This window comes from Spinacia oleracea, chromosome 4 (genome assembly GCF_020520425.1).
Source record: "Spinacia oleracea cultivar Varoflay chromosome 4, BTI_SOV_V1, whole genome shotgun sequence".
Lineage (NCBI taxonomy): Eukaryota > Viridiplantae > Streptophyta > Magnoliopsida > Caryophyllales > Amaranthaceae > Spinacia > Spinacia oleracea.
Window position 1 is genome coordinate 136594953 of NC_079490.1, and position 19192 is coordinate 136614144.

The 19192-nt window shown below is 38.9% G+C and overlaps 1 long non-coding RNA gene across 1 annotated transcript; it reads left to right on the forward strand.

Moving 5' to 3' along the window:
* Positions 1 to 719: 719 nt before the first annotated feature.
* LOC130459896 (uncharacterized) lies at positions 720 to 2698 on the forward strand. Its single transcript, XR_008919624.1, has 2 exons — positions 720 to 1281; positions 1492 to 2698. It is a non-coding gene; the product is annotated as an uncharacterized lncRNA (long non-coding RNA).
* The last annotated feature ends 16494 nt before the right edge of the window (positions 2699 to 19192 follow it).

Here is a 19192-nt window from a genome sequence, read left to right on the forward strand (position 1 = left end):
TATTTTAGCATTTTTTAGTCTTTATTTTCCTTAATTTCTTATTTTGAGTGTTTTTAACTTAGTTTAGTTTAATTAGCAATTTTTATTAGTTTTTAGGTCTTATTTTCTTAATTTATTTAATTTATAATTTTAATAGCTTAGTTTAGTGTTTTTAGCTATTTTTGTTAGTTTTTAGATCTTAATTTCGTAATTTATTTATTTTATAATTTTATAGTTTGATTATTTTAGTTCTCGTTATTACTTTTCTATTTCTATTTCAATTTCTATTTCAATTTCAATTTTTATTTATTATTATTATTATTATTATTATTATTATTATTATTATTATTCTTATTCTTATTATTATATATTCTTATTCTTATTATTATTATTATTATTATTATTATTATTATTATTATTCTCATGTTGACCTTCTTTATAAAATTGTTCAAGATCCATCACTGATAACAAATTCAATTCCTCCCTCAACTCATTTGTAATATTATCCCCTTATATAGTAAAGTGCCCATATCTCTATTATTATTACTACTATTACAGATTATTATTATTATTATTATTATTAGTATTATTATTACTATTATTATTAGGACAAATTGTTTTTTACCACTTAAAAAAATCCAAAAATTGTTTTTTACCACCTAAACAAAAAACTTGTATTTTACCTACTAAAAAAAAAATTTAAAAATTGGTTTTTACCACCTAATAACAGAAAAATTAAATGTTGAGACTTTTTTTTCTCCTAGATAACTTTCTTCTCTACCTTGTCATCTTCATCCTTAGTTTCCACCTCATCCTCCTCATAAACAGTGCTCAATTACACCCCAATGCTTAATTACTTCCCGATGTCATCACTACTTCCACTGCTTAATTACATCCCACTTCCATCCACTGCTTCCAAATTCCAATACAGTGGTATAGTTATAGAATTTGTTTGTTTTGGCTTTGAGGGTGAGGTTAAATAGTACGAGTTCAAGATTGTTTTGGTACTCACTTCCTCGAATGTAATGCCCGGTTTAACCGGGCAGGCCAATTTCATAGCAGTAGCTCTGTAATCTCAGTAGAAGCAGATTTGAAAACAAGGGCTGAAAGACAGAGAAACGAAATTCTTACAGGATACAAGCAGACACAACTCTAGCAATTTTCATTTTGTAATTCATTTTATTTTTTTAGTTTTCTGGTGGAATGACTCTTCTATGGCTTGTTCATGGTTGATGAATCTTACCCATATTTGAGCACTGTTTATGAGGAGGAAGAAGTGGAAGCTGATATGAAGATGACAAGGTAGAGAAGAAACTTATCGAGGAGAAAAAAGTCTCAACATTTAATTTTTCTGTTATTAGGTGGTAAAAACCAACTTTTAAATTTTTTTTAGGTGATAAAAAACATTTTTTAAATTTTTTTAGGTGGTAAAAAAAAATTTGTCCTATTATTATTTCTCTTCATTTTATTTTTATTTGCCCGCTTCTCTCGTATTTCGGTTTTTGTGTATAGGTGAGCGATTTGGAGTCCGGAGTTCAAGCTCAAAGTAACGAATGCAAGCTAATTTGCCATAAAACCTTTGCAAAGCATAAGCAGCTATCCTACACCACACCCTTCTCTAACCTACACCACACTAACTGCAGCCCACCAACGCCACCACCCACGCTGCTCCGCCAACAAACACCACCAAAATCCCTCCTCTCACCTTCATCTATTCACCAACAACAGTACAACACACAACAACAAAAACACAACCAAAAACTCAATCAAAATCGAACACAGAAAACAGAGCAAAAACAGAGTAATTGGTTCGTTCGAACCCGTAAATTCGTTCGACCGAACTGAAAATTTAGAGTTCCTGATTGTATGAGGTTCGGTCGAACCTCAATGGAGTTCGCCCAAACCGACAAAAGTTCGCCCGAACATCGCAAGTGTTCGCCCGAACCTATTTAGCGCTCAAATGGGTACGGAATTAATGATTGCACGTGACGGTGGTGGTGCTAGTTTCTTGGATTACCGCCGTACAACCCGAATTGGAAGGCTACGATTGACGATTGACGATTGAGTTGTTATTTGGGTTGCTCGATTGAAGGCTGTGATTTGAGATGATGATGATTGGTAATGAAGATCGAAGGTGATGATTGAATGATGATGGATGAAGATGACTAAAGATTGACGGTCGATGATGATGATTGACGGTGGCTGATGAGGTGAGGGTGCAGGTGACGAGATGAGGGGGCGGAGCGAAAGGGATGAAGTAACGAAAAGGGGGGGTCTGATGTTTGGATCGAAAAGGAAGGGGGATGGAGTATCTGATTGTTTTGGTGGGGATTCCTCCTTTTTCTTTTTCTTTTTCTTTTTCTTTTTATTTTTTTCTTTTTCCTTTTTCATTTCTTTTAATTCTTTTAATTCTCTTACTACTTACTTCTTCCTTTTTCCTTTTTTTTAAGATTTTGTTTTTAATTTTTATTTCATTTTTTTTCTCTTTTATTTTGATTTTAGGCCTTGAGTATAAATCCTCATTTTGGGTCATGAACTTCATTAGAATGTAAAATAATTTTGAGTTTAGTTCTTCTTTTCTCTTAGGGTTTAGGGTTTTAGTTTAGTTTAGCTTTTTGAGAGAGAAAGTGAGAAATTAAAGAGGGGTTTTGGGAATTTAATGTTCAAGGTGACAAATTGGCTTGTGGATTTCCATCATCAATCAATGAGCAATTTCTTACTCTCTCCTCATTTATTTCTTCATTTATTGTTTTATTTATTTACCGTTTTAATTAGTTTAATTGTTTTTGCTTAATTTCATGTTCATGATTTAATTAGTTACTTTATTCTTTAGATTAATGTTTAGTTTCATGTTTCTAGTTGTTAATTTCTTTAAATTTCCTATTTTTATGATTATGGAGTAGTTTATTGATTAGGGTTTGGTGAAAACTCAACATTGATCGGTTTGGGTGTTTGTGATTGGAAATTAGGGATTTTCATGATTAAATTATTGCATGTTTAGGCATTTCCAATACATGTTGCATTTAACTTGATCAATTAAGTGTTTCATGATTGCTTGGAGTAGTTTAGTTGGGTTGGAAAGGGATTAAAGACCTAAACTTGACTATTTGGTTGAATTGAGACTTTGATTTACCCCGGGTATGATAGGGTAGAACGGGAGTTCGTCCTTAATGCTTAGGGAAATTGTTCGCGCACCGGGAGGTGGTTGGAGCTATTTGTGAATTCAACGCTTATTCGTGTAGTGCTTGTGTTTCATCCCATATTTGCAATCCTCTTATATCCAATCTATGATTTGTTGTTGTTTGACCCAATTCCCTAATCTAGTTATCTTTGATTTCTTAGTTTAGTTTATTTAGTTTTAGTCTATTAGGATTTTCCAAAACCCCATTCCGACCTAGCTTATCGATTGATTAACATAAATTAGTGCACCTTAGTCCTTGTGGATTCCGACCCTTGCTTACCGCTTTACTTGTGTTTAGTGGTTAGTTTAGGTAATTTGTTTGATTAGGAGAGACTAGTAACGACCTAGTTTTTACCTTGATCAAAATGGCGCCGTTGCCGGGGACTACGGTTCGCATTAGTTTGTGTTAGTTAGATGAGTGTAAGTCTTTGTGCATAGTTATTTTTTTTGTTCGTTTTATTTTGAAAATTCCTTAAAAAATGGCAAGCCTCTGCAACAGTGTGATCACCTTCCTCCTGAGCAGCAGGACCAACCTCATCATTAGGGGCTTCTATGATGACCACTTTCTTCAAGCACCATTGAAGGGCATTGGATTTGGCCAAGGACATAGTTGGGCCAACTTCCATCAGAACATGCTTGGTGCTGAGAAGTTTGTGTGCGGACGCGTAGGTCCTAGCATCAACCTGCAATGAAGGGTAATATTAGACATCTTGGAGTTGCGTTTAAACGATGTATCATGGCACATACTGTTGTATACGAGGAATAATATGTAAGGCATGTGTAGGTGGTACATATTGAGTTTTATTGTTTTCCCTAACATGTATGGTTTCCCAGGTTTGTAAGCAGATTTTGAAAGTGTCCTATAACATGAATATTCACCAAATAGCAGACAGATCAACATTTGTAGATTCTTCTTTAACATCCAAAAGCAAAGTTTACCAGTCAGAAAGCACCAAATCAAACATAACTTTCGAATTTGTAATTGATAACAATCACAATTGGAGCAGATAAACACTATAAACACTATAACCAGGCATCTGCAGAACAGATGAGATGCTCCCTCAATGCAAGAAGCACAATTATACACAAGTGAGATGGTTTTTTAACGTGAGAGGTGTACAACTCCAAAACACACAAGTGACAGCTGGTTACGGGCGATGTTTAGCAGTTAGACGTTTGTCAAAAATATGTGTTCATCGGGCATTCTATTAGGGGAAGATGTGAGGCTGGATACACTTTAGTTAGGGGTGTGTGCATAAGAGTACAACAAGAATTTAGATTCGAAGAGAAGGTTGTGATTAATTTAGATAGATGCTAGAGATATTGGACAGAGAATGTTGAGATTTGGAGCACGATCTTTTACAAACCAAGAATTAAAGGCAGAGCACAACATTGGAAAAATTATAAGAATTAGGCTCCATCTGGCAGAATGTAAGAAAGTAAGTGTAGTCAAGCAACTGTGGTATGTTTAATCTGTAATTATTTCAAAATATTTTGGTTGGAATACATTATGCTTGAAAGGAAAGCAAGGTTTTAGGTTGACTTGATTCCCTTCAGTAATCAATAGGACAAAGTTGCACCTTGAACTGTAATATGGGTTCTGTCTCTTCTACATCCTCGCATACTCAATAAATAAGGTAGTAAAGAAGGAAAACCAGATGGAAAAACAGTAATAAGGAGGAGAACCTGGGAAAATTATATCTAGATTATAACTTTTTTTGAGCACAAGGTTTGCAAATCTCATTCCACTGAAGTTCGATAATGCCATTTACTTGACTATTGGCATGCTGGAAGTGAGAGTTCTGTATTGGTTATTTTTGGATTCATGTCAATGTTGTGATCAAGTTGTATATTCTTTTGTTTGTATGCCTTTTGGATTCATTACAGTGTCGTGATCGAGTTTCATATTTTTTTTATGCCTTTTGGATTCATTTCAGTGGGATGTGGTTGAGTTCCAGAAAAAAGAGGTGTTAATTCATTTACAGTGGTCACTTTTCAATTCCAATTCTATTATGTCTTTTTCGTTTCGTTGGTTTGAGTTATACAATGCAACGTAGTGGTGAATTTATGTCAGACTTAACTGTTAATTATTAGGAACCAGCAAAAGGGAGTGTTTAAAAGAGCTCATAGTGTGTTTCATGCGGAATAGATCTGCAATAGTCATAGCGAAAAGCTTTTCAGAATCCTCAGTGAATGAAGTTAATGCGCATTTGTCCGTGCCATCAGAAACTTCGAAGTTGAAAGTGACCCTGTGGCAATAACAAAGTGAGCAAGAGTAAGTGTATTTGAGAGAAAGGGCGGGATTGGATGGGGTGGGGGATTGAATGTAAGTGCTGGATTGAATGTAAGTGCTGGGTAGTCGACGAAAGATAACTACTTGCCACATTTTCCACGAATTTTAGTTGTTGCTAAAGCCATGGGTTGGTTTCCACAAACAAATTCAAAATCCATTGCTGAGAATTAAACCAGCACAAGTTCTTTATTGATTTCAAGTGTACTTACATATTTTATCATCATAGGTTTTATTACTCTTCATTGATAATAGTATAATACACTTAATTACTCAATCAGTTTTGATATGCTTTGGGCATTTTAATTCAGAATTCATCATTAAAATTGATCAAAATAATGTTATTACAAAAGTGACTATTGCGGAACCTTAAAAAAAAAAACTAATAGACTGCCAAAATGCCACAAATTAATTTGCTCAAGAAACAATCAGAAATTTGGATCAGATTCAAGATCAGACACAGACACACGAACACGAAACAGTGAAAAACTTCGAGACCATATAGATGAAAAGGCAGCCACTAAATAAAGATGATCTTGGGACTAATTGGGGGAAAAATTATATAAAGCACCCATTGAAATAGGAAATTAACTATTTGTCTCTCTACAAGAACCCCCTTCCAACCAAACAACCATTCTTCTATATTGAATAAACAAAAAAATTAGAAGACAATATTAAAAAAAAAGGCCAAAAAAGGACCGAGAAAAGAAAAGAAAATTGGCGTTAAAGATACCACAATGTTTTGCTGGAAATCGGTACATATCCCTCCTACAAAGCTCCTTAGACTCCTCTCTTTCGCGAAATTCACCATAATAATCTAGAATCATCAAGTCAAAACAAGATTTTATCTGCTGTATTTATCACATTGTGATTAGCAATCCATTCATCACCATATATAGGAGAATGACTAACAACCGCCAATCCATGTAACAGCCGCTCAATAACTTAGGGTCAGGTCAGGTAGGAGGCTTTCCACCACCATAAACCATCTCGTCATTGGCTACTTCAAATCACAGGAAATAATCAGGTGTCCTCCGGGTCACATCGGGCTCCCTCTTCTTGGAGCGGGCTCAAACTGCAATATTATAGTTTAAACTATCAAGCACCTACACATACACATCTATCTACAGCAATCACTAAGACAGCAGCCTAGAAAATCACTCGTACAAGCTTAATGTACTTATACCGTACATTGCACAATAGCCTTAGAATCCAACATGTGATAAGATCTCAGAAACTAAGACTCTGTTTGGTAGGGTGTAAATTACAACGATTTTCCCCTTATACAAATCATTTTACGTTGTTTGGTTTGACAAAGGATGAAAAATAATTTTCCATAACACTCTCAAAGGTGGAAAAATCTTTTCCATTTGAAAGGGGGGGGAAAACGTTTTGCCACCTTCTCTCTCCCTTCTTCCCTCAATCCTCACCATCTTCTCTCATTTTCTTTTAAGGAACCAAACAAAGAAAAACTAATTTGGAATTGTGTTTTCCCTTGGGAGTTTTGTGTGGAAAATTATTTTGCACCATAAACGTTTTACACCAGGCCAAACGGAGCATAAGCAATGCATACCTGAATAAATGTGTGGCCTTTGCAGTCATCAACTTCCAGAATGGATGCCATATTTCCACAGCGATAACAATAGTTAGGAGCACTAAAAATTGTAACCACTTTTTGGTCCTGAAAAAGGATAAAAGAAAATCAACCACGTATCAATAAAATAAAAACCCGTACAGAAAAATAAGCAAAAAATTGAACTATAAGATGAAGATATTGTCACCCACATGTGCCCAATTGAATCCCTCCATCACCAGTTGGTGAGCTCTGGCAATCAGCTTTAGGTTATTGGTATGGGTAAATTGATCAGATATGTCCTGCATAAAGAATCAGAAACAATCAGAAAGTTCCAAGAAAATGAAAAGAAGCAGAATAATAGGCGGAAAAAAAGGCTGAAAATTATACTTGGCCAAAAGTGTATCCAGCTCCCCTGGGTGATATACCCCAACCACAACGGTCATCAGGGTCAGACCACAAGAGATCACACATAGGTCCCTCGTGGGGGACTTCTTGGACACGATCGAAATTTCGTATATTATCAAGAGTTTCAATGGAGGGAGACAATCCTCCGTGAAGACAAAATATTTCAGATTCCACCTAAACATAAAAGAAAAAAATAAATAGACATTTAAAGACATTTTCCGGCATTTGACAAACACTAATAATATAAGAATATGCAAACTATAGTAATTTGGCAGATTAAAAATAACAGCAAGTAATTGAGCTCTTCTGGTCGGATCCAATCTGAAAATCGATCATCCATATTTTTTCAGATTCTGATCAGATATCTGGTTTGGCAAATACAAATGAATGGTTAGAAAGAATGGGTGGACAAACGGTGTACAACACAACACTGATTTGTGGTGAAGTCATTTGCTGTGAATATATAACCACTTATGCCGGCCCATAACAGGAGAGCCATAACTAATTAACGAGTAATTCCTAAACAATCACCGTGATTAACAAATCTCGTCAATCACATGGAAGCAATGCAATTCCAAATAAAAATAAGGGTAGTAACGTAACTCGCTGATCAACTGTGGGTTTTTTTTTTTTTGGCAAAGAAACAAACACAAAACCAAAACACTAGTCCCTCTTTCTAGCTTGAATAGCCAGATTATGGGCTCTAGCAACCTGAATTCTAGGGACCTTAGAAATACAGAAAAAATCAAAACCATCCACCAATTGGATAACATCTTCAATCAACGCTTTAATCTCCACCCTTGCTTTTCCCTGGTCCATAATTGCTTTGATTATCTCCACTGAGTCTGTCATAACATCAAGTCGATTACTGATATTCATGATGTCCTTTAAAGCCAACCAAAGAGCTCTAACTTCTGCTTGAATTGGCGAAGTAGCAAAAATATGTTGCTTTCCCTCCCTTTGATTACCCTCCCATGAAGCAAACCAACCTGCACCCGCAACCCATTCCGAAAGATTTCTTTTTTCCACCTTCTTCCACGCGCCGTCTACTTGCAATCTAACTGGAGGTGACCCCGCCGCATTGCCCGTCGTCCAAAATAAGTTGCTAACTCCATCTCCATTGCTGCTACTACTCCTTTGGCTTCCTTTTTTCTTACCTTCCATAAACTTCCAACACCTACTGAACTGGTCTGCAACATTGTGAACAATATTTTCCAAGCTTGGTGCGGTGTTCCTGAAAACGGTCTCATTTCTATGTCTCCAAATTCTCCAAAGGGTGGCAATGAAACGCACCAAGTTCTCCTCGCTTGCTTGATTACTCAGGATGAAGAACCTGATGTAATTTCGGACCCAAGTGCTGATCGGTAGCGAAATATACCCCTCCTGCAGTCCCAACGAGCCCATACTCCACACCCTTCTAATAAGCTCACAATCTCTAAACAAGTGTTCCAACTATTCTTCCTTCCTATTACAGCACTTACAAATAACATCTAACACCACTCCTCTTGACATGCGGTTGGTACACGAAGGCAAAGCCTTATTTATCAATTTCCAAAGGAACATCTTCCATGATGGCAGTATTTTCATCTTCCAGAATACTTTCCAAAACGAGATGGAATCCTCCTGCCTTCCTTGAAGCAAAAAGTAAGCTGATTTTACAGAGTACGTACCTGAGGGAGAAGGGCTCCAATATAAGCTATCTGCATAAACCCCCTGCCGTAGGTGAATAGCCAAGATTTTTTTAACTGTGAAGCATCAAAACACTTCCAAAAGAGGCTTGCATTCCATCTATTATCAGTGAGGATCAGGTCCTTTACCCAACGTATAGTGGGATCTGCTCCCGCTTTTTTGCTGATCTGAGCACCTTGGACCCAAGTATCCCTTTCTATCTCAGTTGTCGAACCATCCCCTACACGAACTCCCACTCCTCTTTGCAGTCTTCCTGCTGCCTTGAACATGCTCCTAAACCCCCATGAGGCTAAACTCAAGCTATTTACTTGTCTAATCTTGTCAATAGGCGAAGCTTTGTACTTCCCAGTAATCACACGGCTAACTAACAGCTGCGGGTTCATGTGGATCCTCCAAGCTTGCTTCCCAACAAGGGCGGTGTTCAAATTTTCTATATGTTTCAACCCCAACCCACCCTCATCCTTGTGCTTTTCCATCAGCTCCCTACTCCTCCAATAAATTGGTCTTCGATCAATTGACGTGCTCCAAATAAATTTTGTGAAGAGGCTTGAATTTTTTTAAGAATTCCTTTGGGGATAAGAAATAAAGCCATGACATGAGAGGCCATGGCCACAATGATGCTATTCACGAGTATCAACTTACCCGCTTGGGAGAGCATTAAGAATTTCCATGAGCAAATCTTCTTTTTGATCCTTTCGACAATGTACTCAAACGTTTTTGAGCTACGCCCATCAACATCCATCGGACATCCCAAGTAAGTTCCCATCTCCTTTTTACTCGGCATTCCCAACGGTGCCCTCAATAGAGATATGAAGTTCCGAGGAGTATTAGGAGAGAAGATTACAAATGACTTTTCCAAACTCACAACCTCTCTCGAGATGAGACTAAACTCATCTAGCACTCTTTTAATCCTTGCGCACGAGACAGTAGTGGCGTTGAAGAAGAAAAGCGCATCGTCAGCAAAAAATAGGTGGTTCACCCTTGGCGAGTTCCTGCTAAGCTTGAGACCTCGAATCTGGTTATCATTCTGCATTTTCAGCATCTTCCGCGAGAGCACCTCCATACACATTATGAAGATATAAGGGGACAAAGGGTCCCCTTGACGCAACCCACATTTGGGTTTAAACTGACTTGACACTTCCCCATTAACTAGCACTTCAAAGGAGATAGTAGTAATGCATTCCATGATCCAATCAATCCACATAATCGGAAAGTTAAAATCCTCAAGAACTCTCCGAATGAACGGCCATCTGATTCTTTCGTATGCCTTATTCAAGTCCATATTCAGGATTCCCGCAAAATCATTACCTTTTTTTCGCTTTTTTACGTATTGCATAAATTCATGAGCCATCATGCAATTATCTACAAGAAGCCTCCCTGGGACAAAAGCATTTTGAAACTCACTAATGATCGAGCCCATAATTTTCTTCATCCGTAGAACCAAACACTTCGAAATGATCTTGTAAGAGGTGTTACATAAGCCTATCGGTCGGAACTGAGAGGCCCTTTCCGGTCTCTGGATCTTCGGTATTAGAGCAATACAGGTACGATTCGTTTCCGCCAACATATGCCCTCCATTGAAAAAACTGTGGATGGTATCACATACCTCTCTTTGAGTGTCAGGCCATAGGCGTTGATAGAAAGCAGGAGGTATCCCGTCCGGCCCTGGCGACTTCAACTCTTGCATACTGAATACGGCTTCTTTTGTCCCCTGGTCTGTGAATGGTGCATTGAGGACTTGGAACTGCAGGTCATAGATGCTAGGGACGTTGGACAACCACTGTTGCATGATTTGGTCTATTTTTGGGTTCTGAGGGCCGCTAGCGTGATCAACATAAATACCTTTGAAATACCCGACAAATTCCTCCTTCAAAGCGTGTTGGTCTGCTATCCAATTCCCTTGCTCATTCATCAAAGCACCGATAAAATTTGCTGCTTTCCTTTCCTTTACAGATTTGAAAAAGAAACTTGTGACTTGATCCCCCATGGAGTCCCACTTTGACTTCGATCGTTGTTTCCAGTACACCCATTGAACACTTGCCTCCTCCCCGACTTCCTTTTTTGCACAAATTACCGTGAGGGCTTCTTCAATTGAGGCAATATCCGCTTGTGTCGAACCTAGCTTATCCATGAAGACATCCCATTGAATCCCCTTCGTGTTTTTGTACTCTAGGCACCACGCACGTAGCCTATTTCTAATCTTTTGAAGTTTCCTTTGCAATACGAATAGTTTTGAGCCTTGTGTGCGGTTTGACCATTCATCTTTTATAATTTGTATAATTGGATCCATAACAAGGCCCAAGCTTCCAAACGATACGGCCTCTTCAGACCCCTACTACCTGTGAGGGGGTCGAAAAAGCACGAGGCTAATGCGTGACCTCGTCCCTCGTGGGTATGACGTTTCTTTTTGTCAAATCAAGTGTAATTGGATTTCCTGTGAGTTTACACCCAATTGACTAGTAATATAGGAGTCGCCATTCAGTTTTTAACGACAATGAGAAAAACTGACAAAACCCGGTTATCGTGACATAAAGGGAGTGCAATTATGTTTGACCACGACGGCCGTAGGTTCCCTTGTGATCCCTGGTGTGGGGATCTCTCAACATACACCCGCAAGGTAGAGATTGAGGGTTCGGGGGACTGTAACTACCGAGAGGAGTACTCGCTCTTCGATAACTCCAGAGGCAGGATATCCTTACTAGCTCAGCATAAATAATTGAAGGGACATGCGTTAACTATTAAACTAATCTGAGTCAATTTTAACAATATGCAGCATATAATACTAGATCGATCGCGATTATCTGATTTAGATTGTTTTAAGGGACCTAGCATGATAATCCAATTTCCCAAAATATTATCTTTATTAGGCGTGATAGAACAATCAGATTTAATTAGTTTAACAGTTTATAAAAGGGCAAGGAAAGCAATTAAATCATGCGAAGGGACACATTACGACGCACCCTTGAGAGGTGCGTCACGGTTCTCAGAAAACTAACCACTTTGACTTTGCTATTTCTCCTTTTATTTAACGAATCTCAAATTACGGGACATGATACGTTCTGTTCGATTTTTGGATTGATTGCGACAGAACGCGTGATCAATTTCGCAGCGTGAGGCTTAGGCTTAGGGGTTAGAGTCAATACTCAGAATATAAATTGTGTGTTGTTTCACGTCGAATTTGGGGCTATATTTATAGAAAAGAGTTCGTGGAAAGATAGAATTGTAGAGCTCTAATCCAAGAAGAATTAGGAGAGAACACGTCCCAGGTATTTTCAGCGCCCAGGGCTGGGCGTTAAAGATTTCGGCGCCCAGCTCTGGGCGTTGAAAATGGGATCCAGGCAATTTCAGCGCCCAGGGTTGGGCGTTGAAAATGATGTTTGGGCCGAGTTCTTTGTCAGATTTGGACTCTTAGAATCCGGAGTGTTTGAGACTTATCCGAGTCTTTTAGTGCGTATTAACTTTATGACGGAATGCGTCTGAGCCCGTTACGAACTCTAGGTTCGTTAGGACTTTAATTAATACGTAACTCTTATTTTCGAATCATATTAGGAATAGGATTCCTCTTGTAATTTCTATCTCATTTAGGATTTATGTTGGAGTGCAACACCTAATTCTGACAGGTTTCTATGTTTTATGACTTGCCACTTCTAACAACTACCCATTACGGCAGTTACTATTTTTAGCAGGTTTCCATAAATATCAGGTTTCGGGTGAAATGAAAAGGGTGATTGAGATTCGTTATTTTATAGGAGATGCGTTGCCAAGTGGAGATTTATGTTCTCATCATCGAACCTTCCCTTTCGGGAATGGGGACAAAAGTAGGTGTCTACAGTTGGCCCCCACTTTGACTGAGTCTTGGAGTAAGACGATGGTCAAAGTATTAGACGGAGTGCGTCACACAAGCCATGGTGACCTGTTTTGCGAGGGTCTCACGAGCCCCCGAGTGATAACATTTGACTTAAGGGTCATCACTTGAAGTGTCGACATATCCCTCACGTGTCATTGGGATTTGTCAACGGATAGTATAGAAACTCCCTCACTTTGTCATTAGAAGTATCTAAAGAGGCGTAGGAACTCCCTCACTTTGTCATTGGGAGTAACTACAGATGTTTTCGAAATCAAAGCTATAAAGTGTAATTGGGCCTGGCCAAGCCCAATCACGAGGTAAAAGGTTTTTAAAGATTCTCATTTTCAGGGTTAGCTAAATGAGAAAACCCCCTTGTTTTTATGGGACGTAAAACGAAGGAAAATCCAGCACATCGTTCTTTTTTGGAAAAACGGAAAACCAATCCTTTAATTTTTGAAAAAAGGGAAAACTACTCACATCGCTTTTTTTTGGTAAAAACGGAAAACCAATCCTTTAATTTTTGAAAAAAGGAAAATCACTCACATCGTTTTTTTTGGAAAAACGGAAAACCAATCCTTTAATTTTTGGAAAAAAGGAAAACTACTCACATCGTTCTTTTTTGGAAAAACGGAAAACCAATCATTTAATTTTTGGAAAAAAGAAAAACTACTCACATCGTTCTTTTTTGGAAAAACGGAAAACCAGAAAAAGTTATCGCTGTAGCGACTAAGGACCTGCGCGGTTAGTGGCGCAGACCCCGCCGGCTAAAGATGGCGAGCCTGTCCTGCTAAGGGTGGACGCCCCGTCCGATAGAAGTGGACGAGTCTATTTTGAAGTTTGTTTGCTTTTTTTGAAAATAAGGACCTACGCGGTTTGTGACGTAGACCCCGCCGGCTAAAGATGGCGAGCCTATTTTGAATTTGAAGATTTTATTTTTCGAAAACTGAGGACCTGCGCGGCTAGTGACGCAGACCCCGCCCGTTGAAGGTGGGCGAGCCTTGTCCGCTGAGGGTGGACGTCCCTGAATTCGTTTTTTCGATTTGGAACTCGCGTGATTCGTGACGCGATCTTGCCCGCTGAAGATGGGCAAGTTCCTATTTCTTTTGTTCATCGTGATTTCTTTTGAGAATTTCTTTTTTATTCATTCTCGTAGGAGCGAATTCTTTTAAGAGATGCTCGGATTTAGTTGCAACCTGAATGTGGGTTGACAACGTGCTTAGACGGACCATTGTCTTCTGGTCATCTTCTTTAATGGTTTTGAGCTAGTCTTTACGGCTCAATTTTGCCACTACCTGGGTCCTTGAATTGATTAGGGGACTATGTATAAGTATCAACGGCGACCTTTGTCTTGAGGTCGTAATCCATTTTTTTTTGAGATTATCCAAACACGGGACTGTGTATAGCGTAGTCCGGGGATATAATTTTAACTTCGCATACTCTCCGCTGAAGTTTATATCTTCTTTCGAGCCCCCAAGCACTCGTGCTTGATGGTCATTTCTTGCCAGGAGAGGTACGTATTTTATAACGTCCTTTAATCATGTTTGCGATCGTGCTCGTATATGCGAGCGACTTTTATAGTGGTATGCTATTTTGACGAAGTCGTGGAGTGCGACTTTCAGTAAAGAGATCGGCAATTTTCGAGTCGAATGGATACGGCAGGGCCCTATAGAAGTCAGGCGCGTTTTTGGGTCTGGGATCATTTTTCGGCGCCCATGCCTGGGCGTTAAAGATTTCGGCGCCCAGCGCTGGGCGCTGAAAATGAATTCTGGCGAGGTTTCTTGATGACACAGTTGGCCTCTTGTTCGTTCGTTTTTTTTTTTTCTTTTGAACGCGTTCGTAAATGTTTGATACTTAGAATGATGATATGAATATGAGAATGAGCGTTCATAGAATGGCCGTTGTGTGCGGTCCATTAATCAGTTTGCTTGAATCATTTTTTTTTGAGCAATGACTGATTTTGAATAGTTTGCTTAGAAGCTTGATAGGGTTCAGGCCCATTCATGAAGTGGGCTCAAACATCGTGCCCTTTCGATTGTTCAAACATTTGCTTCTACATTTATTTTGCTATGGTTGTTTTGTAGCTTGGAGCCCCCAAGTATGCATGTTGGGATGCTTCCTTTTGGCGTACGATTTTCGTAGGTTCTTTTGCGAAAGATGCCTTGGGGTTCCGCTCGTGTAGGTGCGAGCTATCCCTTCCGTGGTAGGTAATATTTTGCTACCTTTAAATGTAGAAGTCGTGTGGCTTGTATTTTGAGTTTGGGCGATAAGTAGCCTTTGCCTCTTTTACACGTGTTCTTGGTCGTGTCCGCATTAGTGCAATATGCCTTACTCTTTTTTTTTTAGACTTGTACCGTGGGACGGTTAAACTTATAGTGCGACGTAGGCTTGTGTGGCCTAACGGCGTGTCTTAGAACATTCCTCCAGGTGTTGGGATATCATTATTATTTTTTGCATTGGAGTACTTCATCATGCCTCGTTCAGGTGCTCGAACAAGTGTAGCATCTTCTGCGTGTGTGTGCACGACTTATTACTTCGTTCGATGCGAGGATTCATAGATGTTTCTTTCTTTTTCTTTTCTTATATATCCTTGATTTTTCTTTCGCTTTTGCTTTGGAACGACGTAGACTGTGTAACGGGTGCTTGTAGGGCGAGCGTTATGTGCAATAGTTTGATCGGAGTTTTGGTGACTCGCGATTTTCAGTTACCCTTGTTAGTGAGGTGACTTTATATATTCTAAGTAGTGCTTAGAATTTGGGAGGGGTTGTAGCCATTCTAAGGTTCGTTTTACACGATTAAAGCTTAGGATTGTGCCCCTATGACGTGTGTATAGCATTAGCGTCGAGAATTTGCGATAAAATCGTCATTTCGAGCATTTTTAGAGTGTTTTTCTCAAGCCCCCAATTGTAGCTATGGGATTGGCTTGGTGCTATAATGCTTGGCATACGTTTTTATGCATTCATGGTGACATGGATCATGAATAGTTTGAACCAGACTCGTTTAGTGCGAGGTACGTTCGAGTAGTGATTTGCTACTTCTCTTGTAAATGTCGTATTGTGCGACATTGCCATGGTCAAGGTAGTCACATGTTGAAGTGTGCCTTGACAAAAAGCTAGGTGCCTTTATTTACCCATAATCATATTTAGAAATCTTTTTGACTCACTTGCAACGTCGAGATAAACGCATACTTAGATTAAACCAACGACTCTTTATTATGTTCGAAGAAGTCTTTGAAAATTATTTGAAATCCGAGTCCTACTGTGTACAATCCGAGGTGTCCTAAGTAGGTTGACTTATAGAAGGGTTCGTACAGGATTACATGAGTGAATCAAAATACTATTACAATTTTTGGAATGCTGTCTAAGGATTTGCTGGAAGCCAGGGTGCAGGCGTTAAGATATACTTGTGCCCGTTTGGCATATGCTTTAGGCTTTTAGGGCCATCTTTTCCAGAATTGCGGGAATATAAACCATTTTCAAATTGACTTAGATTTACTTGGTGTATGTCTGCACAAAAAGGTCAAGGTATACTTAGTTCTTTCCCTAGCTCTTTCATTTCAATTTTAGCCCACAGTTGCTGTTATGTCTTCCCAGTAATGATGCTTTCAAATTTCGATTTTAGATGCCCGTGTCATATGTCTGAGTAGGGTGAGCCTTGGTTAAGTGCCAAGTCCTATTGACAATGTCTGTTTTTTTTTCAAAGGGGATTCGCAAACATTTGAATTACCATGAACGGGTGCCCTGAGTTCGAAGGAACGATGGGGCGATGCGTAGAACAATCCTCTTTATTGCAAGCTTACTGCCTTTACTACTTGTTGGCGATTATGACTGTGTCTAGTGGTGAAAGAAGGTCTTTAAGTGAGAGACTATGTCTAGTGGTGAAAGAAGGTCTTTAAGTGATTTAGTTCGCTTTAGGGAGGGTCAAGTCGAGTACTTTTAGAGGTCATGGACGCTTGCGCTAGCCCCCATTCAATTGAGGCAAAGCGATCTTTTGAGTCTTGGCTAAGTGCCTAGGAGTGTGAGTGCTCCTTCTGGCAAGGGTACGTGCCCTTATTATTTTTTCGATGTGTGCTCGTTTTGGCATCTTGATGAATTGGATTCTTCCTTTGACTTAAATTTTTCTTTCGACTTGGATTGCAAGTAATTAAATTTCAATAAGAGACTCTATTTTTTTATTCTTGTTATTCTATAGGCTTTAATATTTTTGCAAATTGGTTGGACCGAATCATGGATTGCCTACGTATCCGCCTTAAATAGATTTAATTTGGAATCAGGTCTTGCGTAGTTCTTAGCCTAGAAAATGGTTTCTTAGCAAGCTGATTTTAAACAAGTACGTTCGAGTGGAATCGTAATGTTTGAAATAGGGTGAAATAAGTGAAGTTTATTATTATTTTAATCTGCCGCTTTGCCGTAAGCCAAAATTTTGTTTTATTTTTTAAGTACATGTATTTGCACAAAAATCTTTTCATGTGTTTTTTGGTACGTATATCTGAATACGTGTTGTACCCCTCCAAGTGTTCGTTATTTTTCCGTGCATGTGCGGATAAAATGACGAGCACTTCTGGACAAAATTTGGCAAGCAGAGAGATTCAGCGCCCAGGCTGGGGCGTTTAAGATTTCGGCGCCCAGCTGTGGGCGCTGAAAATGATTTCTGGGCGGATCTTTTTTTTTTTGGTGCGCTAAATGCTTCTTTTTCTTTTTAGACGAACTTTTAAAGGCGCTTTGCAAAGTTTGCTTTTTATTATTTATTATTTTTTTGTACTTTTCATTTGTCTTCTTTTTTATTCGTGACTCAAGACGGTTTGAAAGATGGGTTGAATGAGATAGGATAATTTGTATAGGTATTGGTCAAGCACGAGGATTACATCAACCAAGGCCAATAAAAAGCATAGGGACGGCTCAAGGATGTATCCAAATAAGTTATATGGTCATTATACTAATGGTGGTGTAATAATGGGTATGAGGCAAGTGTCAATGGCCGTACGTGGTTTGCAGTTGATAACAAGTTCAAGAACAAGAGTCGAGTTGATGGTTTCTTGGGTTATGGCGATGAGAACATGGATGTAATACCTCGTATTTTTATAATATTTATAAATATATTTTATTATATTTATAAAGAATTTTACGATTTATTAGCATTTAAATAATATTTAAATGTATTTAATGTATTTTAATTAATTAGAATATTTATTATTTTAATTAATTACGAAACGAATTTAATTCTTGAGTCGGGAAATTAAATGAGTTGCAAATGATTTTTAAAAGCTTCGGGTTTAAATAAAAAGTCCAGTTCGTTTTATTAATCAAGCCCAATCCAAACAGTTTAAATTAAATCCTAAGCTATTCCAATTCATTTAATTCCTAAGCCCAACTCAAATATCCTAAGCCTAGCCCATCAAGGGATTAGGGAGCCTATAAATAGACTCCCCCATCATTAAATAAACCCCTAAAATTTCATAAAGCCCCTTTTTTATTTCTTGCCCAACACTCCTCTCTCTCTCCTCTTTGGTTCGGTCCGCCCGCACGCACAGCACGAGCACGGTCGTGCCTCGTGTGCTGCTCGCCCCTTGTTGCTCGCCCCTCCCTCTTGCTCGAGCCAGCCAGCGCGCCCTTGCGTTGCTGTTGTGATGTTGTTGTTGCTGCTGTGTGCGTTGCTTGCACCAGCCACACCCACACTCCCTCTCTCGCCCTCGTGCGCCAGCGCCCACACTCGCCTTCTCTCGCTCTCTCCTCGCGCACAACACGCGCCCCTGCAGCCCTCGCGCCCTCACGCCAGCCCCTGCGCGCAGCCCTGCTCGTAGCCCCTCTCGCCCGCGCGCGCGCACACACTACGTGTGTGTGTGTGTGTGTGTGTGTGTTGTTCGTGTTCGTAATTCAATTCCTTTTTTCGCCCAATCACCCTAATTCGTGATTGTTCCGTGCTATAGGCCGGATTGGTATAATTCTCTTCTTCCTTACCTATTCTATTTAAATTCCGTATTTTAAATTATTATATTAATATTGTTTTGAGTAATTAAAATGCTGGGAACCGGTTATGAATACCGTGGTTTGAGGATTTGTGTGTTGTGATTCATTAGGTTTGTTTTAATTATTAAAGGATGAATTTTCAGATTTGTTTATTTAATAAAGCATGGATTTTTATGATATTAAACTAGTGTTATTGGGATTTTCAAGTTAGGGTTTTAACCTAGACCTAATGAGTCAATTGATTAGCATAATTAGGTGATGA